This window comes from Thunnus maccoyii, chromosome 11, assembly GCF_910596095.1.
Source record: "Thunnus maccoyii chromosome 11, fThuMac1.1, whole genome shotgun sequence".
Classification (NCBI taxonomy): Eukaryota; Metazoa; Chordata; class Actinopteri; order Scombriformes; family Scombridae; genus Thunnus; species Thunnus maccoyii.
In genome coordinates this window covers 27,600,386-27,627,634 of record NC_056543.1, presented here as the reverse complement: position 1 = coordinate 27,627,634, position 27,249 = coordinate 27,600,386, and the positions used below count along the sequence as shown (strand labels likewise).

The following is a 27,249-nucleotide window of genomic DNA, read 5'->3' as shown; positions in this document are numbered from 1 at the left end:
GATCCGCACACTACTGAATGCACTCTTCTAGTTCTTCCTGTGGACTGTCAATTAACTGCACAGGGGAGATGTGAACACTGCTGTAATATGACCTGCAAACACACTAATGCTATACCTCCATATAATTTACTGTGCATTTCATTGAACATACAAAGCCTAGATAATAAAGACGTGCCAGCACAGGACACATTAATAAACAGTGTCGAGGATACTCAGGACTGTGGAATAAGCAAATGACATCATAACACGTATCTGGAGCAGTCAGTATTATTAATTGATATGTTTATCAATATCATTCTAACACAAGATTTAAAGATAATATGTTCTACTGTCAAGTTCTCCCTGAAGACTTGAAGGTTGGCTGAAACACACCTGACGCTTTTGTAACTTCTACATCCCCCTCTGCCACATTGTTTTTGTTCCACTGTAAGCTTTTTGGTAAGTTCAGTGGCATGCACAGCACTATACCTCAAGTAAATTTTTGAATTTCAGACCCTTTTGCAAAAATAAATAGAATCAATCTAAACATTTACATCTTTTTAAGGGAAACATGAAATCAGACTCTACCAATTTCTTTTTGATTAACAAAAAAAGTTTTCTCTCCCTTTTGCAGACGCAACAGAACATCAGTTTTAATACAAGATAAGGACAGGACATCACTAACAGATGATTTAAACAGTGCTACATTGTTGTGTGGTGGAGAGATTACTCCTGTCCACATTCCTGTGTCAAGAGTGGAAGTCACATTGATGCTTGGAACAAGTTCATTGACCCTTTTCTACCATAATCACTCTTTGATTCCAAGTGATTTGTCTGGATGTTTGAGTAGTTGTGTCCAGAAAAAAAATCTGGATAACAAATTGGAGGATAATTACACGAGTCATGCTGGAAAGGAAACTCAACAAGAGAGAACAGCAGGAGGCAAGTTCATCACAATCAGAGTTTCCTCTCTCACTGTGATTGCCAATCGTTAAATCAACACCGGATGCCACACACACACACACACACACACACACACACACACACACACAGTATCATAGTGGGGATTCTCACTGCTGCCATTTCTGCCTGCCAAGACTTGCATCATCAGGTAACAGAAGCCACCAAAGTGCCTGGAAAAATGCAGAGAGATGAGAGGATCACTGATAAAATTGAAAATGATCTAAATCACCCACAAATCCAGAAAGACAATGCATGACACTGAAATTCCAAACCATACCTAAATATAGATCCAATCTGCTCGTGTCCCAATCATGCCATAGCACTCACAGCAGCCATCTCTCATAAATCAGGGGACATCTTGTGGCAAGGGTTAGGGTTTCATTTTGTCTAACTCCAGCATTTGCAGACAACACTTTATCTAAATCACAGTCTAGTCTAATCAATGCTTAATTGAATTATTGGAATATTGTCATACTGTCATACTGTACTCCGTAATATTAAAACAGGTACTCAATAGTTAAAAATACTTATGCCAAGCTCAGACTAGATGATATATTTGTCTTCCACGATGGTCACCATATCAATGGAGATTAGGAAATCATAGTGTACTAGAATACTAGAATAGGGACCTAGAGATTAGATTAAATTCCCATTATTACCCCCTTATTCCCTAACTTCACATCTTGTTCCCTTGTACCAATATGTATGTATGTATGTATGTACATACGTACATATGTATGTATGTATACATGTATCTGTATGTACTGTACTGGTACACATTATAGTATTATAGTACAGTATTGAAAAATACACTGAAAATTTTCATAATGAGGCTGTACTTTGCAGACTTAAGTGTTACCAAACATTTAGTTTTTATGCTTTGAGTCCGCCCAAGGATCTAAGAGTAGCTAAAAGTGTTGATAACATAAATTTAAAATCCCTCTCTTTAGTCTGGCTTTTACTTAAAATGGGCCATTGATTTTTAATCTTTAATCGTTTTTTTTTTTTTTTTTTAAATGCTTCTAATGTCTTTTATTTATCATAATGTCACAATTTTTCCATTTTATCTTAATCTCTAATATATTTATACATTTTTTCTTCATTAGTGTCAAATTGTTTTACAGTTTATACTGTATGTCTTAACTTTAGCTTATTTATATTATTATTATCATTATTATTATTATTATATTTATATTATTAGCTTGTCAGTCACCTGTAAAGCACTTTACATAGCACTAACATGCATCCATGGACCCACATGGATCTCACTTCAAAGGAGTACACAGTGCTGCAGTGTGTTTGTGTTGATAATCCTTCCAACTGCTTAAATGTCTCTTTACATCGCCTTGTGTTGCTTTTATATTCTGTCTTGATGCCTTTTATGCTCTATGTAAAGCACTTTGAATTGCCTTGTTGTTGAAATGTGCTATACAAATAAACTTGCCTTGCCTTGCCAACTGGACTCCCTGGATTGAATATTATCTGTTCATCTGTATATTTAGCAACATGCCCACAGTGATGCAGCCCCATATGTTTTCTGCTGGCCTGAACACAGCATTAAATTTCACTCATGTACTTGCATGTCACAGAGGATTGCAGTCCCCAAACATGCCATCAGGAGGAGCTCTGGCTCCTATGAGGACACCAAAGCACTCTGACCACAGAGACAATAGATGGTGATTAGTGTGAGGATTTTATCCTGCTCGCATTCCTTTTTTGGGAGCCACACATTCAGCCACTCATAATTTCCCTGAATACTAGTCATCACCTCAGACACTAGACATCTGTCCTCCTGATTGATTTCATTCATGCAGAAAAAGAAAAGCACATCATCAACACTGACACAATTCTGGCTCTCCCTGTTCTCCTTTAAAGCTTGTCTTCCCTTATCCATCCTTTCGTCTTCCTCCTGCTTCCTTCCCTGCTCACTCTGCTTCCTCTATTATCACATTTGCTGTTCACTGCCATCTGCCTGCTCTCTTTCTCTCATCCACTGATGTTATGTACTCTCCTCACTCTTCTTACTGTACAGTATGCGCGTCACATCAACTGGATGTGGATTGCTGATATCTTTCTCTCACAGCTTCTTCTCCTCACCCTCCTCACTTTCATCTTCTCATCTTGTTGCTCTTGTGGCTCAGTTAAGCTTAGATGATAGAGCAGAGGGCAGGCAGTAATACTGAAGCGGTAGTCTGAGGCTAATGTCATACGACTGAAAATCTATGACACCTGGTGTGGCCTGCTGTGTGGTGGGTGACATAGCTGCCAAATGTCAATGTAAGACACACATACTGGTGGTGACGGGGAGCAACATGAGGAAGCAGATTGATTCGTAGGACCGGGTATTACAATCAGTGAAGTTTCTGTACTACAATTGACTTGAGTGGGGTTGTTCTTGAAGATGACCACCTGATGATGGTGCTACCATTATGACACATCTTCAGTTGTGTACGTTGACATCACTAGGTGTTTCGGCCTTTTATCACATGACAACCTCAGCTGAGGCAGGCACACTGCAGTCTGATCCAGCCTCACTCCTCTGCTTCAACTGCAAGGTTGGCCCATCACAATCTTTTTTGTTCATATGCCTTATCCACAGCATCCTCCCAGAGGACTGTCAGCTCAATGATGAAGACATGCCAGCAGGAGTTGGACCAGAGGACCAGATCTGGTTGTAGGTTGGTCGTTGAAATTTTCAGATGGGAAGGTGAGTCTCTGGCCAAGGTCAACATGCATTTCCCGGTTCCTAGCTGCATTCAGTGGGCATGAGTTGGGAGGCGAGGAGTTAGCCCCCTGTTTCTCTCCTTCCCAGATGATGGATGGTAGTTGTGGGAACGTTGTCTGGGCATTGACAGGCCTGACATTGGTGGTTGATCTCTTGCACTCAAGTTCAGCTGCCAAACACCTCAGCACTTTGTTGTGTCACCAGGTGTATCTGCCTTGTGTTAGGCTGGTCTTAAAACCAACCAAGATGTGCTTGAGGGTTGCCAGAACTGCACACTGGGGACAAACTGGATCCTCTCCCAGCCAAAGATTTAGGTTTGTGGGAAAGGGCAGGACATCATATGTGGCTCTGATGATGAAACTCAACCTATTTGACTCCATGCTCCATAGCTCACTCCATGCCATTTTCCTGCTCTTAACGCCATCCCACCTCTCCCAGCGGACTTGCTTGGCTTGGGATAATGCTTTGACACACCTGGCTGCTTCTTCTTGGCGGCACACCTCCTCCACCACCAGGTGCCAGTGTTCAGTTGGAGTAGCCTTTTGCCAAGTAGGTTTTATTGCTCCCCAGCCAAAGCCCCCTCTGCCTTGTTGGACATGGCCCACTATATCCTGATGTCGGAGGGCATATTCTGCTTCCAGTATTGCTGTGGGTGGGGTCCATTTCTTCCCTGTTGTTTGAGTTGGAGCAAAGCCTCTTACGATTGAATTCCAAGATTCTGTGAGTATCATGTCTGGCTTGCTTTGGCACATTTGTATTCCTCCACCAGCTTAGGGATTGGCAGTGAGAGGGCTCTGTTCCCATAAAGCCCTATGCTGCTGAGGCATCTCCGTAGCCTAAGCTACTTCCTTACTTGTGAATTCACCAGTCTCTTCAGTCGATTGCATGAAATAGAGTGACCTCATAAATGGTAATTGGCCCTGAGTCAAGGTAGCAGTCCAAATTGAAAACACCAAAGCTTCAGCTTCCCTGGGAGAGCAGTGTTATTGATTTGCTTGAGGCCAGTGATTGCATCCTGAGTTGTTCCACCTGCTCAGTATCTTTGAGGTATACGTTGTACCATCGTCCGAGGCTTTTGATGGGCTTCTCCAGGACATTTGGTATTGGCTCAGTGTTGATGCAGAACCTTTTGTGTGTGAGCCAGCCTTTGAACACAGCGATTTACTTGGGTTTGATCTCCATTTGTGCCCATTTGATGTTTTCCTGAAGTTTATCCAGCAGGCGATTGGTGCATGCTTTTGTTGTTCTTAGTGTGATCATGTCATCCATGTATGCCCTGATTGGAGGAAGACGCAGCCCATTCTTCAAGCATTCTCCTCTGACCACCCATCATGATGCTCGGATGATGACCTCCATTGCCATGATTAATGCCAGGGGGAGAAATGGTACAGCCCACCATTATGCCTATCTCAAGGTGCTGCCAGACAGTGGTGTTGTCCTGTGTTGTGATGCATAACTGGAGATCCTGGAAGTAAGCTTTGACAAGCTTTGTGATGCCCTCTGGGACCTGGAAGAAGTCTTGTGAGGCACCACCCCAAAGGCATTGGCCAGCTCTAGGAAAACCACATGCAGGTCTCTCTTCTCCTTCTTTGCAGTTTGTATCTGGTGCCAGATGATATTTGCATGTTCCTGACATCGTGAGAAACCATGTATCCCTGCTTTCTGCACTGATGTATCGACAAAGTTGTTGTTCTGCAAAAATGCTGAGAGTCTTTGGGCCACCACACCAAAGACAATCTTTCCTTTCACCTTCAGAAGACTTACCTGGCGGAACTGGGTGATGGTTGAGGAGTTCTTTTCTTTGGGAAAAGCCTTTGCCATGCCTCAGGTATGAATCCTTTCCCCCATGCCACTTTCATTAGCTTCCAGGGGTATTGCAAGATGTATTGAACCTGTATGGAATGCCATTGGGCCCTGGGGCTGATGCTGTTCTTGCCCATTCTCCATCTCATTCCATGTAGGGGCCTTGTGTCCATCTCATGCTTAGGTGGATGAATTGGTGGCATGTCATCCAGAATGGTGACTGGCTCGTGCCTCTGGGTGTCAGAATAAGTCTTTGTCAGGTGCTCCCCCCAGTTCCCTTACAGTTTACATATATCCAAAAATAGAAACAGATGAAAAAGCAGGGAGAGTTATCGCAGTGTTTCCCCTATATTAAGGCACTTCCACTGCAAAATTATGAGCGCTGCTGTTAAAATTTCAAACGGTCATTTATATCAGTGGGCTACTAATGATTTTCACTCACAAACTGTGCGAGCATGTTAATACCGTACATTACTGTAGAATTGTTTTGAGTAGGGATGCATGATATGATGATGATGATGTCAGCGGTATCAGTCGATAAAAGCTCTAAAATGAAATATCGGCATCGGCAAATTCCGCCGATTATGAGAGGCCGATATGTCGCCTTCTCCTCCGCCTCCTGGCTGTGCTTCCCTCGACGGACTGTGTCACCCCGATGGTCCCAGTGCTTCCTCCACAGGCTCCACTTCATTCAGCTGCCCGTCAGACCTGCTGCTTCTTCCCACTTTAACCTGAATAACAAATTGGGGCTCGGTTCTCTGGTTAGATCCACATGGAGAGCCGGGGCTGATGTTAGCTGAGAGGGTAGCGGTAGCGTCACAGCATGAACGGAGGGAAGCACAGCCAGCTAGCCTCCGCTGGTGACCGTCGGGGTGAAACAGTCCGTCGAGGAACTGCTATGTTCGGCTTCACAGATAGGAAACACTTTGGCCGACAGGATGTACCACTCTGTTTGGAAAAAAAAAAATCCTTCTTTTTGGTTTATAACGGTGGTTGGCAACCAGCGTATTAGGTGCATTACCGCCACCTTCTGCTCCGGAGTTTGGACCAGAGATTAAATCCCACACATCAATCCTGTCTGTCTAATAAACTCAAAGAAAACTACTGCTCCACCCACTTGGAAGGTTCATTAAAGTTTTAATGCAGAGTTCCTGAACTCCAGTCTTCCTAAGTTCTTCGTTCATATCTTTCTTCATTATACTTTGTACAATCTATGCTTGCATGCATAATAGTCCCCTCAGCCAGCTGGAAAAAAAGTGCATACATTGGTATCAGCAGTGGCAGTCGGCCACAATGAGTTGGAAATATCGGCATTTTGGATATTGGCAAAAAATCCAATATCATGCATCCCTAGTTTTGAGTCATCCTCCCTCTCCTCATTCTTCAAAGGACATCTACGTGAAAGTTACTGTTATAAGAGTAGCGTAGCTCCATTAAGGAATAGGACAGTGCATAATGTGTGTGCATAGTGAGTGTGTAGTTGTGTGGAAGAGTGAATAAAGAGAGAGAGTGGCAGAAAAGTGACAGTGAATGCAAGTGGAGCGGAGGAAAAGGTTAGCAGTAAGTTGTCAATATGGCAGTAAATGTAGATTACAGGCTACAGTGTGTCAGTTAATAAATGCTGCAACTCAAGACCAAGAAAAGACTGGAAGGGGGTTAGCCCCAAAGTTAGCAACAATGGGTTAGCCTAACCTGACCAGGCACACTTAAGGTGGACTGACCTTTAATCAATCTCAGCTGCTCTTAAACACAGAACAAAGAAATATCTGGCTCCTGAGTGTCTTCCGAGTTTTTGATTAGAAGGCAGAAACCCTGCTCAGGCTGCCCAGCCAACCCGAGCCTGAGCGGGGCTTTTGCCTTCTGATCTGAGCAACGGCTCAATGTTCAGGGTAGAATGTTGGTTCTTTTGCAGAAGGCTTCCCTCTTGACTTCCACTCTAAAGTTTTAATGTCATAATTTATGCAAAATGTAGATGCGTAAAGTTGGGCACAGCTGTAAATTATTGGGATACATTTCTTTATCATATTCCAGAAACAACATGTAATTGAAAGAAAAGTTTGAAAAGGTTCCCAAACTTTTTGCTGCAGGGCCCCCCTTTTGTATATTTTTGTAAATATTTTCAAGCTCCCTCCTCCACCTTTATGCACGCAAATACTGTAAATACACTCTCAGCTCCTGCTTGCAAGAATGATACCTCTACTGTAGTCCTGCAATCTTTTCAATGACTGAATTTGTGAATGTGTTTTTTGCTGTATAAACGCTTTTCCTGTGAAGCACCTTCTTGATTTTACTTTCATATACTACAGTATACTGTCACTTTCAAGATAATATTGATAATAAATGTTATATACTGTAACCAAACACACAGCAAACACATCAAGATTACATCCACCCTCATATGTTTTTCATGAGCCTGTCCTCCCAAGAAAAACGACACTATAGGTCATAAATTCAGTCACCAAGAACGACTTATAGTTACGTTAGAGTAACAGACGCCACCTAGCAGCCAAAGTAATTATGTTCTAACACGATAAAATTTTTTTAACAGTGATTTGTAACAGTTTTGAAAAGCAGCATATTAAGGTCCTATTTTGTAAAGCGGCATATTTCACTCCAATGGGTCATTCTGGAATGCAGGTAGAAACAACCTACATGGTCATTCAATTTGGAGTACATGTTGGTTTTTTGTTCAAATGCATAACTTTTGCTACATTTACGACTAGCTACTGCTTGACATCCCAAAACACCATCAGTCAGCAGCACATCCACTCAATTTTTGTGTGAAACATGTTGCCGCATTTATCAGCTAACTGAGTAAATTGTGAAAAGTTTGTATGGAAGCAATACGGGTGTGAAATGAATGATATATGGTAAGAAATGTGTGTGTTCAGCTGCCCATATGCAAACACAAACAATTTGCATCATTGGTGGATTATGTGACACTATGTCCCACTGAAGAAAAATTCCACAATTTTTCACAAGGATTTCGAATATGGGGGTGGGGTGAAAATATTAATTTTATAATTTTTGGAGAAGTGTTTCTAAAACTGTGTGGTGACTGTCTCCGCAGGAGACAAATGATCAAACCTTTTTATCTTATCTAAGACAAGACACACTTCTGTAGGGTTTTCCTGTGGGTGTTAAAGTTGGCTCCATCGCAACTGTCTGTCAGCCGGGTCTTTGTTTGCCTCAGCAGGGGTGGATGGTCTTCTGTTTGTGGTGTTTGTGATGACAGACTCACCCTGACTTTAATTTTATCCATAATAAAAGTTAATGGGTGAAATAACAGATCATGAATAGAAAAAAAACCCCAAAACATTCTAATCAATGAAGAAAGTTGTTTGTGGTTCTTTTGTTGTTCAGCCTGTACAATTAACACAGATTTTTAACTAGATGGTGAGTCATAATTCACCAGTCTGCCAAAAATGCATCCACACTGTAATTTTATATCTGGAGATCCATGAATCAAATGGTTTTACCAGCACATATTTTAGGCCATTTTGGTTTGACCTGTTATCAACTTGTTTGATAACAGGATAAACAAATATACAATGCATTATTTTGTTTTTCTGTTTTTTGTGTGAATTAAAAAATGGAAATCCACATGCTTTTCCCATTTTCATCTTCTAATTGGCAATTGGAATAGAAATTAAACCAAAACCAGAAAACAACTTGTTTTTCGCTTTTATTGTTACATCAATATTATCTGCCCCTACTGCATCTCTAATGGAACGGAAAACGGAAATACCATGTTTTTTTGTTATATACCAAGAACGAAAAAACATTTTTGTTGTCTGAATCAAAAAACGAAAATTGAGAAAACCAAATTCAAATAACAGTCCAGTGTTTGTTGGTTTTTGCAAATTCTGTTTTTCCTTTTTCCTTTTGAAGACAGACATGAAGAAAAGCAAGACAGGTGACTCAGAATTAGAAATAAATATATCAAAATAAAAGCCAAGAGGATAGAATGAACATTCTGTAACATTATGCAAGCACATACCAGGGTAACGTTAGAAGAAAAATAAATAAATAAATGAATAAATAAACCTGGACTGATGGAAGTATGTTACCAAAAGTAGTTGATTACATGCAGTTTAATATCATTAATTTATCCATGTACAAAGCAAGAGTCAAGTTTTCAATTAAGTAGTGCATTGTTTGGTGCAATACAGTTCATAATATAGTTTTACCTAAGTAATTATTGTGTGTGCAGAGTTGTTACTGTTAGCACTGATACTGAATTTGGTTTTCGCCATTATGCACTATTGCTTGAGTGGACTCAGAGTGTTAGTAGGTCAAGCTGATGTTTACCCTCTCTACCAGTAGATAGCAGTATGAGTGTATTTAAATGTATGCCTGGTTTGTGTCTTTGTTAACTGTTAGCTCACATGCCAACAATTATCCAGGTTATTGATACAGATGTATTTAACGCTATTCATTTAATTTTGTATTTGATGTCTATGGATTATTTGCAGGTCTTTATGAAGAGACCTGCATGTGGATTATTAACTTTGTATTTTTATATCATTTCAGAACCACACATACCTATATGGAAGAATGAGCATGTGTTGATTGTGTGGCAATAAATAAAAGACAATTGAAAAATAAAGAGACATTTGCTTTATTCTTATCGGACACCCTTCAGTGGATCTGGCTTTAGTTACCACCCAGTCATAGCACCACCTGTGCTCCCTGTTTTTACACTCCACCTTCATCAGGGTATCATCACCATCATCATCATCATCACTGCACCTTCATCACTGTATCATCATTATCATTCACCCTCAGCTCAGAGTCAAACCTGCATGTCCTGTTCTAATTCTGCTGTCAGCTTCTTAGCAGCTCTGACAACAAACTCACATCAGAAATGTTACAATGTAGGCTAACAATACCAATTCATGGTATTGTTAATTTATGTTAATTCATGATATTATGATATTTATTATTGCCATCAAAAGCATGTATGTGTTATATATGTTGAATAAATTGATCAAATTTTATGGATTCCCTTAATTTGCGTGACACGATGGGAGTGTTGTCTATTATACACACTGGAGTGTATAGGGAGAAGAAAGATGTGAGGTATCTCCTTAGAATTGTGAGAGTAGCTGTGCTATCCATGTTTCAGTCCTACACAATATCTCATACAGTCAACTCCAGTCCACTCTTTTCATCCTGTGGACAAAAAGCCAATTAATTGTCGTCACTGTAGAATACTGACGAAATACTGAGCTTTGAGAATTTTACATTATATTCAAATTTGTCCCTTGTTTATAAAATTTTAAATGGTTTCTTCTCTCCTCCATTATGTGAATTTGTGTATTTTCATTCAGTGAACTCTAAAAAAATGTTACCATCAAATGGTAACATATATGTTTATGACACTGTACATGGTCCCTTACAAATAAAATAAATAAAATAGGATGCATAAAATAAGTACATCTTTTGAGCAACGGTGTTCATAACGTCCTATAGGTTACAGCAGTACATTTCAATAAACATATAACAATATCATGTACACCCACACTGGGTTGCCCTTATGCCTCTGGATACTCAAAATTACATTTGTACTAACAAACATAAATATTAAACGCTATAAGATTCTTGAGAAAGCAGTGGCCAATCAGTTGTGTGACTTTCTACATAACAATGGTTTATTTGACAATTTTCAGTCAGGATTTAGAGTGCATCATAGCACAGAGACAGCACTTGTGAAAGTTACAAATGACCTCCTAATTGCATTGGACAAGATCTTCTCTGTGTACTTGTCTTGTAAGATCTTAGAGGTGCATTTGACACCATTGACTATCACATCCTATTACAGAGAATGGAACATTTAACTGGCATTAAAGGAACTACATTAAGCTGGCTTAAATACTATTTGTCAGATCGATTTCAGTTTGTACACATTATGAATCTCCTATGCACGCAAAAGTTAGACATGGAGTTCTGTGCTTGGTCCAATACTATTCACCTTATATATGCTTCCTTTAGGTAAAATTATTAAACATTCCATAAATTTTCATTGTTATGCAGATGATACCCAATTATATTTATCAATGAAGCCAGATGAAGCCAATCAGTTAACTAAACTCCAAGCATGCCTTAAGGAAATAAAGACTTGGATGACCTGTAATTTTCTGCTACTAAACTCAGACAATACTGAAGTTAATGTGCTTGGCCCTAAACACCTCAGAAACACATTATCTAATAATATAGTTACTCTAGATGGCATTACCCTGGCCTCCAGCACCACCGTAAGGAATCAGGGAGTTATCAGGATATGTCCTTCAACTCCCACATGAAACAAATTTCAAGGACTGCATTTTTTCACCTCTGTAACATTGCAAAAATCAGGTATAGCCTGTCTCAAAAAGATACAAAAAACTAGTCCACACATTTGTTACTTCTAGGCTCTATTATTGCAATTCCTTATTATCAGGCTGCCCTAACATGTCTCTAAAGACTCTCCACTTGTAATTACATTAAAAACATGTGCTGCCATTGCTAGCTAACTTGTTTTTTGCACCTTAAAAAAGGGGAAAGATTCAATTTTGATTCAATTCAATTTTAATGTTTTTAATTGGCTTATATTTTTATACAGGATATTTTCCCTTCTTTTCTCTTTTCTGCATTATTCCTGTTGTTTTAATTCTAATAATGAATTCCACACATGAATTCCTGTAACCTCTCTGTATTTGTTTTTAACAATTTTTCAACTGCACTATTTATAAAAAAAACTCCAACACTTAAAGTTTAAACTTTAAAACTGTAACTTATTGAAGTGGCATGTGCATAAACTTCGATCTACCACATTCAGACTGTATCAAAGGGTAATGTGGCCACTGAAGGTGTGTGCGTGTGCCCATGGAATGGACAGAACAGCTATCTCTGGGACTACCATGATGCTTCTCTGACACAGGCCTGACACAGGAGTTCAGGGTGAACTCAGTCTAACTGCCAATCCAATCCATCATCTTGGGCTACAAGCAGAAGTCAAGATTAGTCCGGGAGCTAAGAGAGTCCAGTGACCTGCTAGTGAGGTGAGCAGATGTCCCTATCTGAACAAGCTGGAAGTGGCAGGCACACACAGAGGTCAACAAGGCCATTAGCAAGCTGCAACATCAGGGGATAGTCGTCAGGGTGTAATTTTGACAAGTAGGGCTCGGCTGGGGAGAAGCTCCATGTCATGCCATTTAGTCAGACAAAATTTGTTGCATGAGCTTCAGTTTGGCTTTAGAGCATCATACTCTACGGACACCTGTCTTATTCATCTGTTTGACTTTGTTAGACAAAACCTTGATGAAGGAAAGTATGTTGGCATGATCTTGATGATTTTCAAAAAGCCTTTGACACAGTAAATCATACTATACTGATGTCAAAGCTACAGTGCATGTGTTTGACATACTGCTGTAAAATAGTTCACTTCTTACTTTACAGGAAGAGCTTGTCTGTGATGTTAAAGGAGATCTATTTTGACCTCACTCAGACTGTCACCACAGTCTTTACCTTGAATGATGCCATCATCTACCTATCCTCGAGACCATGTATCAACAAAGTCATGTGACTGACCTTAGGAGGCTTGGTTCTCCATCTATAAGAGCATCCAGGTGACCGTGCTTCTTCTTCTTTTCTTCACTCACCCCATCCAAGACCTGTAGGTAAGCTGTGTATGTTTTGGACTCCACTATTACCAATCTGTCACTGTGGCACAAGTGCCTTGTGTCCCTGAGGACTATACTGTACGTGGTTTTTCCCTTTTGCGGTTTTGAGTTGCATTTAAATGGCAGAGGGTTACACTGCTTGTGTTAACCTCTTCTTTTCATTTCAGGTAGCCTAATTTGTTGCACCTAGTGCAAAGCAATTATTGTAGATTGCAGCTTTGGGTAAGTGCTGTTTGTTTCACACACTTTTTCGCTCAGGAGTAAGTTAATGAAACAATTTGGGCATGATTACTAAGTAATCTCTTTCTATATTAATTTGAACTGGGTTCACTTACTCTCCCCGTTTACTCACTGTTCGCAGTGACTGGGGTTTTTTGAGTTACATCCGCACCCCCCACCCTTCCCTTACCCCTCACTCATCATGCTTTTGCACACAATTAGTGGGGGAGGTGAGTTTTGATAAACTGTTCCTTTCTATTTAATCAGAAAAAGGCGTTATTAGCAACTTCCCTTCTTACAGGACTGTTTAGTTTCTTCTCCCTGTATATGAGATACACAGGGATTAAGTTGGTTATTATTATTATTTTAGTTAAGTGCTGGTTGTATTGTCCTGTCAATTTCCCTTTTTACCTCTGTGTACAACGGGTGGGATTGTTTACTTTTTTCTACCTGTATATGACATGCACTGGGATTTAAGTTGGTTATTATTTTTTTGTTAAGTGCTGATTGTATTGCCCTTAGCCTCTGTTCACAGTGCGTGGGCCTCTGATTGCTTCCCCCTTCACCTTTACATGCATACAGTGGGTGTTTTCAGGTGAATTACATTTATTCCATATTTTATTTTATTGTAAGTGATTGTTGCCAGCTGTGAGTGGCCTGTTTATTGGTTCCCATTTTTCAGCTATCCATAGCTGTTGGGCACTGCTGTTTATTTTCAGTTCACAAAAATAAAAAAAGAAAAAACAATTACAAAAACTTACAAGAAATGGCCTCACAGTTGTGTTGTTTTTGCTGAGGCCCCCGTGATGGCCATCATGAATTCCCGTTGTCTTTGGCATGGTACATTTATTGGAGGATGTTGAGAATCTGTGTAGGACAGCAGTTGAACTTCCTGTGGAGGAGCACATTCAAAGAGCCAGTTGGTGAGGGGGGATATGTTTCCAGGAAACATTCCCAGAAGTGCAGAGATGAGCACACCTTTAATTGTAGGCAGGTCCAGGTAAAAAACATGCTACCCAGCCCTCATATCACCTACCTGGTGCTTTGGGAGAACAGGGTCAGCAGGATGACACTCAGCTTCGAATCCTAGCTGCCATACATGGTCTGAGAGAGATTGGATAGAGTTGAGGCCCAGTGTCCTGCTACAAGAACCGTGTCAGAGCCAGGACACAATGTTCTCTCTCTCTATGCTGAAAATTCCCCTTTTGGAAGTGATGAGCAGTCTGATGGCGCTGCTGGGTCAGAACAGCTCAAATCCTTGCAATTTGAAGGAGCGTCCAACCTTAGCAACACGGGTGATAGTGAGCCCGCAGCCTCCAAGGTGATGAGTGCTGCAAAAATTGTGGAGCTCAATGTTTCAGTTGAGACTGCTCCAGTGGATGGAGTTTTGGCAGACATCTCTCCCAGCAATCAGTTTATGTTACCTGTGGCTGGAGATTATTATCATGTCATATATTGTCAATTCAATGCAGGCTATTGGAGACTGATCGAGGTTCAGTATGCTCCGGAGACTGGAATGGGGGATATGCCTCCAGTTTAGCAGGAGATGGCAGCCTTAACATCTCTGGGTCCAGAGTGCGTGACTGCTAATCCACACTGTCCAAAGACTGACCCACTGGTGTGTTGGACTTGCAAAGCAACCACACGAGTAGCCCGGTCAAGCAATGTTATATTGCTCAACAAAGTACTTGGTAGAGAGTTGCTACAAAGCCCTGCGCTCAAAAATAATACTGAATGGCTAACTATGGAGAATTTGACAAAGTTAATATAGGCCTATGTAAGATGTTACTATCAAGAATTGTGAGAGATGGAACAGAACAGTGACAATGGTATGGTACTTGCACTATGACATATGAATGATAACTTTATGATGATGATGAGGATGAGGATGTCCAATAAGGTGTTATTAATATATGGGAGGGATTGTCATAGTTAAATAGGAATGGTAGCTATGTAATGTGTTGTTTGTCCTATATGTCATTAATATTAGACATATGAGTAGCAGCTATGTGTCCAGTAATGCTGGCCCTGGTTGTAACTATCATTTTGATATAGACATGATAGTCATACATACCATGTATACTACTGTTACGGTGGTACGTGAATGATAGCATTATGATAGGTGATGCCATCATGTACCCTGTGTATACATTTACTTACTTGTTTTGTTACCTTTTTTTCCTCGTTCCTGTCTTTCTTCTCTGTTTTCTTAGTTTTATTGTCGCTGACAGCGTGGTCCTTGAACGCAGTTGGCTGCCTCAGCACAGCGTTAGATGTTGTGTCATTGTCATCCTTTGTATTTCCCACAGAAATAATCGGAGGGGAGTGGAGCCACCTTGGTGTCTCCTCTCTTCAGTCCACGTGTGGGCCTAGTACATTACTCAATAAGGAGGAAGTAATGTCACTGGCCACGCTAACATAACACCGAGTGGTAAGCTGTATGCGTCATTCCTGTGCAGGGTGGTGCGAACAGTGGGACACAGTGCTGACACTATGTAGACATGAGGCTTCCTCACTCCGGTCAATGTATGGGCATGACGCGTTATTCCTGTGTGAGGATATAATGCTGCTTGCTGCCTCACTATTTCCACAGGAGACATGCTGCACTGGCTGGTCCGATAAATAGCAGTACCAGCTGAGCAAGTGCTTTCTGCATCATGCAGCCTCTGCTGGAGGAAGCAGCCTGAGCCGCTATCATCCCAGCATCACGGAGGGGGTTGTAACTGCTTGTAAGTGTTATACAGCCTGTGTGGTCAAACATGGTGTTGCAGCCTTACCGAAGAGAAGAAAGGGGAAGTTTGATCAAAAATAGTATCAAATGTTTAAGTGTCACTTTCGTGTCACTGTGAAACTGTGAAACCAACTGTCAAGCCAGTTATACTATATAAACAAAAGAAAGTTAACAACATAAATTAAATAACTGCGAGCGTTAGCTTAATTTCCAGTGTTGCTGATGATATCAACACTGGTGTTTTAACACTAGATAGCTAGTAGCAATGTGGTCTGTCAACAAAGAAAATGATCACAGCAGCAGATGCAGTACAGTAAATGGCATAACTTTTTCATCTCCATCAGAGAAAGGAGAGTGGATTTGATATCTATCAATGTGAGTCAGATACACCTTCTCTCTCTCTGTCTCTTTGCTCGTTGATTTCTGCTGATGCTTTAATGTCTTCCTGGCTTTCTGTGCGCATTTAACTCCTTAACAAGAACACAGCAAAGGGATCATAATATGTAACTTTACTGCAGGTAGTCTCCCAGGACAGTGAGGCTATTGTGTTATAGTATGTTGTCGACACAGAGTCAGTCACAGGGACAAAGTCTGCAGAGCTTTGAATAATTTGAAATTTCTCCAGTTTATTAATAATTTGTTGTTCAGTCACCTGCTGACTGTGATTTTTGAATGAGTCTGTGCAGAAGGTCTTCTTCTAGTTGCTTGGGAGAATTTCCTCTTTCTTGTTTTGTTTAAGCTGTGCTGTATAAGTAATGAGCTTAAAGTAACAGGAATACTGGGGGTATTTTTGTATGTCATACATGTAGTAAAGAGTATGTAAGTCATGTATTTGATACATGCATTGATACATTTTGATGTGAAAATAAACCATTAGATCTGTGAACATTTTACCATTACATTTTTCTGGTTTTCAGCATTGATCTGTACCTGTATCAAAGTATCGTGTAAATCATGTATTTATGATATGTGTATTGTTTCTTTTTTATGTAAACATAAATCTGTAGTGTAAAAGTTTACTGATTAGATATTATGTGTTTCATTGTATTTCACCACAACAGAATGTACTACAGATTTGAAGTTTTTAACTTTGCTGGTAAAATGACACACTGTCCTATTTTCTTAAGTTTTTACATGGGCTTGTAGTTAACATGGGCCACTGGTACTCTGGCAGCCTGCTGTAAATCAAACAAGTCATCGACACACCCCTCCAGTCGGCTGAGACAAAAAGGAGCATTTGTGATATTTCCCCAAAGACCTTTTTTCTTCATTTTAATAATGAAAAAGTATTATCAATATGTTTAAAAAAAACATGATGCAAAGATGAATGATTAAATGTGATTACAGTTGAACTTTAACCCTGCCCTACTAAGCTGCAGTACACAGTATACAGTAACAGCTGTAGCAAGAACAGCTATGACTCACCATGCAGTACAATTCAAACGCACAGCAGGATGCTTTTCAGATTGTATGTGAAAATCCAAATCTTCACAGCCCACTCTCCCAAAGTCAGAAGGTTTGACAGCAGGTGCCTTCAAAAAGGTTCATGTTTACCATCTTACCAAGCATAGTCAGAGTTCTAATGCTTAAAACATTAACTCATTAGTTCCATTTGAAGCCAATGTTCACTTAGCTTATAATAATTTTATGATAATCCCTGTAAGGTTAAAAGAGCTGTGAATGTTTTCAGTCAGACTGCCGAGTTTTAGTGAATATGTAAAAACCTTCAAAAACATACTGACTCATTACAGACAGAATATGTAATAATTAACAGCCCATATACACTTTGTGCTTACATGGTAACACACTAATCACTAAAACGTTAACTTCCCCCACTGACTGGCAGGAGAGTCAGTGGGAAATGTGAAGGAAGGGAAGATACTGAGCTGTCAGGCAGACTGAGTGAGAACCATGACTCCACTGCAATATCTAGAACTGATACAAAACAAAAGGCATCTTCTCCACTTACTGCTCCCACAAATCCACATAAAAAGGATGGATTATCAGATGGGCAAAGGGGACAACCACCTGGGGCCCCAAATTAGGTGTCCCAAAAGTCCATGCATGCAGGGAATGTAAGGCAATTGGTTTAGTTAATTTAATTATTTTTTAGGGAATTTGCAGTACAATTATATAACTGAGGCAGGTTTTACATTATTAGCTAATGATGTGGCCTTGTCTTATTGAGGGGCCCTGTGTCATAATCTAGCTTTAAGTTCAATTGTGAATTACTAATTTATATTAATTATTTTAGTTGATGTTGTATCATATTTTTACAAATGTGTCCCCATTTTGTTTGGAACGTGCACACACACATGCATGCACATGTGGGCGCTGCAACAGACGTAGCTATAAGCGTTTTCACAGGATTCCGCTGATCAACAGTTTGGCGTAACATGCAAAGAAGACGACTGCAAGCTACCAAACATGCATGATTTTTTCCAAAAATGTCTTGGAAATGTTTTATGAGAAAAGACATACCAGTACATTCAGCATGTTTTTCTGGCCTGAAGGATACACACAGTGTGCTTTTGCAAGTAATACTGAATGCAAACATAACTTTGTGTGTCTTAGAAGAAAATTCCACAGGGCACCTTTGAAGAGGAAGAGATGGGATACGTTCACGTTGCAGTGGGTGGGGGGTCAGTAGGGCCCAGAAGCATTTTTTTCCCCAAGGGCCCTCTAACAGGTTTATCTTGCCATGATCCATACAGACACATACTGAAAGACAAACAGTCTCTCTGTTTGTTTCTGCTTTCTGCAGCAGGTATCTTTGCACAGTACAATGATCATAACAGTCAGTAGGCCTATTAATATTTTTGTGCTTGCTCTGCTGCAGAGAGAAAGAGAGAGAAGTGGTGCAACTAAAAGGAAAACCTTTAATGTTTTGAAGTAGGAGGACAGTGTGGCAGTGGGAAACAAGTGATGCAGGTTCAGCTTTTAATCCTTGTTGACATCCATTTCCATTTTCCTACACGACAAGTGCTGAATGGGAACAGAGACACTTTCCAGTCACGATGATTTAAACTGATGTCTAAAAATTCTCCCCTTATTTAAGTATGAGAACACGGAAATGGAAAAAGCAGGCACACATGATTTTGAATTTGAGTCCTGACTGTGATGCTGTGATGTGATGCTCTTATAGTCTAAGTTTGATAATCTGGTTTTGACCAGATGGGGGGCACTTCGGGTGAAACACAGCACTATTTACTAGCAACTTGCAATGTTTCAAGTTCTCATCTCCTGTCCTACAGGCTGAACAAAGGTATCACATGGGATTAGCAATGCAAGACATTCATACAGAAGATGCCTATTTTGCTTCTCTCTATTACTAATTGAACTAATTGTTGTAATGGTCTTTTGCATGGGAAATAATTCAGATACTGAGTAGTTACCATTTAACCAAGTAAATAATGTCCAAAAACTGCGATCATTATTTGATTGACAGCTAACCTCTGGAACATGCAGAGTTAAAACTAAAATGAATGCATAGCACACATAACTCATTGATTTCATGTGTGTTTCCTGTTTTCATCTTGTCTAATCAATTCCACACATCCTAGCGTAAAGTAATCAAAATCCATAGGACAGTTTTATTACAAACTGTATTAGTCCCCTAACCATAACCTTATAGTTGTTACTGTAGCCAGTTACTGATGATAAAGGTCGCTTAACTTTTACCCAAACCACATGTTTCTCTAACCTTAACTAAGTGATCATTTTAACCCAAATGATCTTTCCCTAAACCTAACCAAGACGTTTTGTACTGAAACCTTACCAGACCTTAACCACAGCATTGTTACAGCATCAAACATTGTAATGGTTTTAGAAAGCACAGACACATGATGTTGTCCTGCTGATTACTGCCGATAGGAGAGTTTTCTAATCTGTTATGTATGGATCTGGGTGCATGGTCAAAGGACGTATTTGGTCGTTCAATTCAGAGGACTTGTTGTAATCATTAACTAGTGTATATACAATAGAAGAGGTCATCACATCTGTGAAATGCACACATGGAAAGTGTCTGCCTATGCTGTGAGAACTCATCACATGATAAACTATGGTAATAATCAACTGATGGGGATGATGTGGAAAAACTCCCTAATGTGGTCTTGTGGTCTTTGAGTTTCAAGGGAACATCTCCTTGAGCAAGTAGCCAATGACATCTGACCACATCTAGAAAGATAGTATAAATTGTTGTTACTTCCAACCCAAAGGCAGGAGAACTTAAAGTACGCTTGTATCTTGTTATATGAGAGAGTACTTTTTCTTCTCTTGAAGCTTCAATAAAGTGAGACTTTGTTCCAGCACACAGAGATCTTGGCTGAAGAGTTTTTGTTTTTCCACAAAAAGAATGAGGTTGAACAAATTCACTTCAGGGATTCCCAGTCAGACAAAAAATACAGCGAACAAATAGTGTAATCTGGCTCCTCCTGCCAAACTGTTTTCAATTGGCTCATTTTCTCTTTGCTCTCACTGGCTTGCCAGGTTTCCCGATGACAAACTCAATATAAAGCTGGCAGCAGATTTATGGCTCCTGAAGTAATAAACACAAGTTGATACTGTTTGCTTTGCCGATGGGTGTGAAAGTGATTAATTTCTTAAAGGTTTTCAGTAGACGCCCCAAATTAATTTATGCACTTTCAATATCTCTAGTTAACATAGGACAACAAGAAAGAGTACAAAAAGAGAATATATACTGGGACTTTATGTATTTTGCATACATTACATTCCAGAGAGAAATATTAACCTGTTGTTTTTACTTCACCACACTTACTAATTTCACATATGTTAAATTCATAAAAGTGAATCTCTCAAACATCTTCTTGTCAACTTCTCAGAAAATGAAAAAGGCAGACTTCTTTTTCCTTTACAATGTCTACATATACTTTTGATACTTAAGTACAGTTTACTGGAGATATTTCTACTGAAGGTTTTGTTTGCAGGACTTTTAGACTTTGGTAGTTTCGTAGCTCTTCATTTCTTTTCAAGACTAACAGCCAAGGAAACAAAAGCTTTAAAAGATGCCTTAATAAGATTAATGTTTTTCATCTTTTTCTCCTCTGCCAGAGACTCTGACTGGAGCTTGTCACTTTCACTTGTTCTGCCTTCCTGAAATGTAATTTCATGCTGCACTCACCATGAACCATCCTTTGGTTACGCTACTGATTTGTAATAATGTAATTACTAAACTTACATGATTTTTATATCACTGTAAGCCGTTTGGGCTTAAACTTGATCAAATACAAACCACCACAACCATTTTTTAGAAGAAAAATGTTCTTTTGGCAACAGGAAGCTCTCCTGCACTGCACTAGATTGATCAACACACAGTTTCTTCTCAAAATGTTATCAGGACATGTATGACAGAAGAGAAAAACTGAAACCAGTTGGGCTTGGTTTCAACTGCTTCACCTCAATGACTCTGTGTGTCCTTTTGAGGTTTTTTTCAGGAGAGTTTCATGAGAACTACTGAAAAACTGTTTTTCTCAGCTTGTTTGTGTAACTGCAGCCACTGTTAAATGCATTGTTTTACCAAAAAGATTCTATCCATGCACCATATTTAGGGTCAGCCCTATCTCCTAGAAGTTATGTTAATGTACCATTGATTTGCAACAGCAAACATGCCCATTTTTTATGAAATGTAATGAAGAAACATTGTTTATTCATAAATCTGCCAAGATGCACAATGTAGATACTGAATATTTCAGTAACATGTTTTCTGATAACATATTTCATTTGCAGTGTTTGGCCTATAATAGTACAGGCCTGGCAGGCTGTGAGGCCAATGAGGCCCCCCGCCAGGCCAAAAAATATTTTTTAATGCAAAAAATAACACCAAATACTCATTTATTCAGAAATCAATAGCGTTTGGGAGCCTCTGTGCAGTGCTGTTCCAAAACGTGAGTTAACCTCTGTGTCGTTGCCTGGGCAACTCTTGGTAGCATAGCTCCTTTTAAGGGCAGTGTGTAATATGTGTGTGTAGCGGGTGAGTGAGTGGTTGAGTGAGAGAGTGAGTGCAGAAAAGTGACAGTGAATGTGAGTGGAGCAGAGGAAAAGGTTAGTAGTAAGTTGTCAGTCTGGCAGTAAATGTACAGTACAGCCCCCTCCCCACACCATGCCAAAGCAGTCAACCTGGAGGAAACACTGATTTGATTTTAAACAGTGTAGCTCTAGCTCTGTCTGTCAGTTGGTTTGGTCTAAACTGAAATATCTTGACAGCTATGTGATGGATTGTTATAAAATGTTGACATTCGGTCCCTAGAGAATGAATCCTACTGACTTTGGTGAATCCCTGACTTTCCTTCTAGTGCTACCAGGAGAAATATCTAATTTGTTTAAAAACAAAATGATGTCATCTACAATGACTATTTTATGTTCTGTTCTTCCAATTTTGATTCCATTAGTTTGTGTATATGTTCTTATAGCAATAATAATCTTGGGGACAGCCCCTGGTGATCTTAAATGGATCCTTTACGGCATGGTTATCCTCTCTATTCCTCCCTTTCCTCCCTTAAAAGAAAAGGCTGGGAATTTTCTATATTTTTCTTATCTCAAATCTCATGTGCAGACCAAACCAACAATGAGTTGATCATATTTACAAGTATTGTGCTGATATATTGTATTCTTCTGTGCCGAAGACCTCAGTTGTTGTTCAAACACTATTAAAAACATGTCAGTGACCCACACTGCTGCACTGGGTGAAATGTTCCTTCACCACAAAGATTACGGTCACATTAGTTAGTGTAGAAAGGGCTCCAACATCTAATAACTATAATGTTTTAGTCTCCACAGAGAAGTTCCAGGTAACGCTACACCACTGTGCATGTGTGGGAATGCTGTTCTGTTTGCAGAGCCTTGCTAGCTTGTTGTGCTACATAACACAACCTCTTGACTTTGTACTAAAGTTCTTTACAATGTAGTAGTAGTAGTTTCACTTTAATGCCATCTGAGAGCCTAAGAATATCAAGCTTTACAGATATTCCTTTAGAAATTTTTGAATGCTTTATTTATTTCCATAGGATTTACTAAACTATTTCCTTTCTCGTCTTGTATTTTAGTAACAGCCCCTTCAGTTTGCTGAAGCTTTATTTGCTAAGCTAGAAGTCTGCTAGGTTTCCCTCCCTGATCATAAACATGTTTATGCCTTATCAAATATGCTATGGCCTTATCAAATTCTGATTGTTTTCGATGACCCTGATGAAGGCCACAAGCCGAAACGCGTTGGTCAACTAATAAAGTTCTTCATACTACAAGTGTTGCTGGAGTTCTCATCTCTCTAGACTTCTTTCCCTTCTCCGTTCACCTTGGAAGTAGATGAAGTTGTGCCAGAGACCCTTACTCTGCATCTTATAAGATTCTAAGTTATAGTTCCTTGTCAATTTCTGAGCGATTATGCACTTTCATGTTAGATTGAAAAATTTAAGTTTTTTTCCTGTGCATGCTTACATTTTGTACCAGCGTGACTTATATTTAAGCCCTGGTAATGCTTTATCCACATCCCATCCCATCTCACGGAAGCAGAAGTCTGTGATATGTTCGTTTCAAAATGCACATCAAATACTTCTCCTAAATACTCTATGGAATTTGGATCTTGTAACCATTTTATTTGAAACTTAAAGGGATTTCAAATTCATAGGGAATGCACATCAGTTTTGACTTTACATATACCATGGAAAAAACGACATGATCAGAGGCATCAGCAGAGACCAAAATCTATATATTCTACAGTAGCTTTTGTACTAGAATAGCAGGTAAACTCAAGTTCGAGGTCAAGGTCAAGGTAATCTTTATTATCCCCAAGGGGGAATTTGTTTCACAGCCAACAGTAAATAAATACAATAAACAACACACACCAACCTACACACAAAAAAAAGACAAAGAATTACATAATACTGTTCAAAAAGCCAATGGTAGCAGGGACAAATGAGTTTTTAACTCTATTGGTCCTGCAACTCTCTCGCTTAGATGTCTCCATATATGTCTTTAATAAAATGATGTAATACTTTTCTAGTCCTCCTCCATTCCATTCCAGAGGACCTATCTATCTGAGGATCTAGGGTGCAGTTGAAATTTTCTATTATGATATATTTGCTTTTTATTTTATGTCTAATTAACAATTCCACTAAATACATTAAGAGAAAAAAAATGGAAACAGAACGTTTATCCAAAATCCTGCTCGACAGATGTCACCTCACCTAGATATTGTGAAGCTGGACACAAATCTTAGAGTAACAGTGACTGATGGTATTTGGCCACTGGGGTCTTATTATAAAGATAGACGTACAAATATTAATAATAACAACTACAATGCAGAAGTCATCCATACCTTTCCGATCGAATCCTCTCTTGTATTCCCCACAGACAAATATGGGACATACTCTTAGATAAAAGAGAGAAAGTGGAGCAGAGAGAAAAAAAAAGGCTATCTGCAGTCCATATGTAGTCCATCCCTGCAAAGTGTGAGATTACCTGACCCGATTATGTGTCTCTATGCCGAATCACCCAGTTCAGAAATGTATTTGATTACACCTGCCGGTGTATCAAAGACAAAAGTGCGCTATCGTAGCTTCTCTGTTGCTTTGGCTGACATGTCTGGGGGGGAAACTGATTTGGCTGTTTTTCATACAGCTCTTGCCCTTTTGATCTAGCTTCTTTGAAGACACATTCTCTATGTATGAAGTTGAGAAATTTCACATTAAAAGTTTTTGGTATGCATGGGTCATGTCTTTGGCCTGCTATGTGGTGGGCCCGCTCCAGCATCTGTGGTGGTTGCACACCCAGAGTTTCCGCTATCCATCTCTCCATGAAAATATTGTTTCATTATTTTGTTTTGTTGTTGCAAACCAAGCAAGAAGACTGCTGCCAATCAGCTCAGTGTCATCACTGGAAGTCAGCACAGCTTAAGGAAAGATGCCAGCAAAACAAGTTAGTATATACACATAATTTCTTGGAGATGAAAGGGTTGTTAGACAAGGTCCCAATAATTGCTTCCATATTAGATCCAGCTTCAGCTTTGCAAAATACCCCTTAACAAATCTGGCTGTTGGTCTCGTTGCCAACAAAAGGCGATTACAGCTCTCAACTGAGTCTTTGAGGAGGATTCATATTCAATATGTGAATTCAATGCGGGATTCAGTTTTGAAAAATAATATGGTACCACAACTGTAAGCCTTGAAAGGATGGTATATTGTGTTTCCTGTTTCATTAACTCAAACAGTACAAAGAGATCTCAGAGGTCAGGAAAAAAGCAAACACAAATGGGCAGCTCTATACAGCATTCATTTTCCCCTGTCTTCCATTAATGACACACCACTTTACTGTGTGGTCTATTCTATGCCTGAAACAAAAGCATTACTGGAGTTTGATCAATACCCATTGATTGCTACACGATATCTAGTTCATCTATCCTCTTAACTCAGATCGAAATAAAAGCAGCATTCTGAACCAATTTGTTTTTTTGTTGTTTTTTTTCTTTCGCAGATCAAGCTGTATAAACAGACCCTAAAGAATAACCCAGTGGTTTGGTGTGAAAACTGCCCAGCATTTCAGTTCAGCTAGGGTTATGAGAACTGAGGTGATAAGAGACATTATATCTAAAGTGTGTTATGTGAACAGCATGTGGGGGTAAAACAAAACCAATTAAAAACATTTTTTTTATAAACTTAACATCAAAGACGATGAGTTCTGTCCTTTTTTATATTAGCCTGTTCACTAAGCAGATACTCTCAGGCTGATGAGATGCAGAAGAGATAATCCAGCATGTTGAAGAGTGGTGTTCCGCATTTATTGATCTCTTCAAATGCTTAAAAAAGAAAGAGCTAAAAGAGGAAATGCTGTTCACCCATTCTTGACCCCCTTTAACTGCTCAGCATACCTTTTTAAACAGCACTCCTACATACTTCCTCAAAAACAACATTTTATCCTGCAGCAATGGATTTGTATCGACTGTACTGCTTATAGCAACGTGGATCACTTGGACAGCTGAGAAGGTGGGGAGGCAGGCACTGAGCATGGCTTTGTTTCTGTACACTTGTGCTTTTTTTATGAGTTATCTGCTGTCTATCTATTTACCTGAAATTACTTCACACTTAACAGAGTGAAAAACCATTAAATTTCACAAACAATAATATGGGACTAAAGAATATATGGAGCCCCTGGTTAGTCAAAGTATGACTGAACACATAAACAAATCATATTTAATATTGTTTTGAGTTTACTAATAAGTTAAAAAATAAATTCAATAGAGTCACATGCCTAAACATACAATAGTGAGCTGACTTATATAACGAGGCAGTCTACTATCATGCTAGAAGCTCTGTGAGGCTGTACTTTAAACTAAGCTTAATGCCAACATTAGCATGCTAAACAAGCCCCCAGGAAGGGCGCCAGGCTTTGAAGCCAATTTGACATAGTGGCCAAACTGTGGAATTACAACTTCTGGGTCTGACAGGTCCAAAAAGCATTTTTCCCACGCACAATCCTGGGAAAACGAGAGGCTGTAGCATGAAGGATAAATTTTTCACAACCCCCGCAAATTGACTCATTTCACTATCAGAATTTGATCCATACGGTCCGACAACATTTGGAAAGTCTAGAAGAGCCGCACAATTCAATTATTTTAATCCCGTTCAAGTTAGCCAGGAGGCTAAACTGGAAGTTAGCCAGCCCGGCCAGCGGGATTCTCTGGTGTGAATAGTCTTTGTGCACACTGGGCCCATAGAGCGTGTGCAGTATGTTTTCACCCGGGTAATGTCTTTACAGTGGGAAGTGACTTTTTTGGCTTCATGCGCCACTGAGCAACTTTCATAGAAATGAACAGGGCCCCACCTCCAACACTGTATTCAGCTGTCTTTATACATCTATGATGCTAACAAACTCACAATAATAATGCTAGAAGATATCCACTAATGCTAGCATGCTGATACATGATCCCCAGGAACTAGAATGCTAGCATGCTAACATTTGATAATTAGCACAAAACACTGAGTGCAGCTGAGTCTGATGGGACACCATTAATATTAGATAAATTAAAACTTTGATAGTGGCATTACATGGGAAGTCAGGGATCATCGAAATTCTTACAATTCATCCTGACGGGGACATGAATGTCTTTACCAAATTTCATGGCCATTTCATTCCAACAGATTAGGTGACTTTTAACT

The 27,249-nt window shown here is 39.6% G+C and overlaps 1 long non-coding RNA gene across 1 annotated transcript; it reads right to left on the bottom strand.

Moving 5' to 3' along the window:
- Nucleotides 1-623: 623 nt before the first annotated feature.
- LOC121907381 lies at nt 624-14,556 on the bottom strand. The gene is made up of 3 exons (XR_006098856.1): nt 14,390-14,556; nt 14,115-14,245; nt 624-1,112 (listed from the first exon to the last, which is right to left on the bottom strand). It is a non-coding gene; the product is annotated as an uncharacterized LOC121907381 (long non-coding RNA).
- Nucleotides 14,557-27,249: the final 12,693 nt, after the last annotated feature.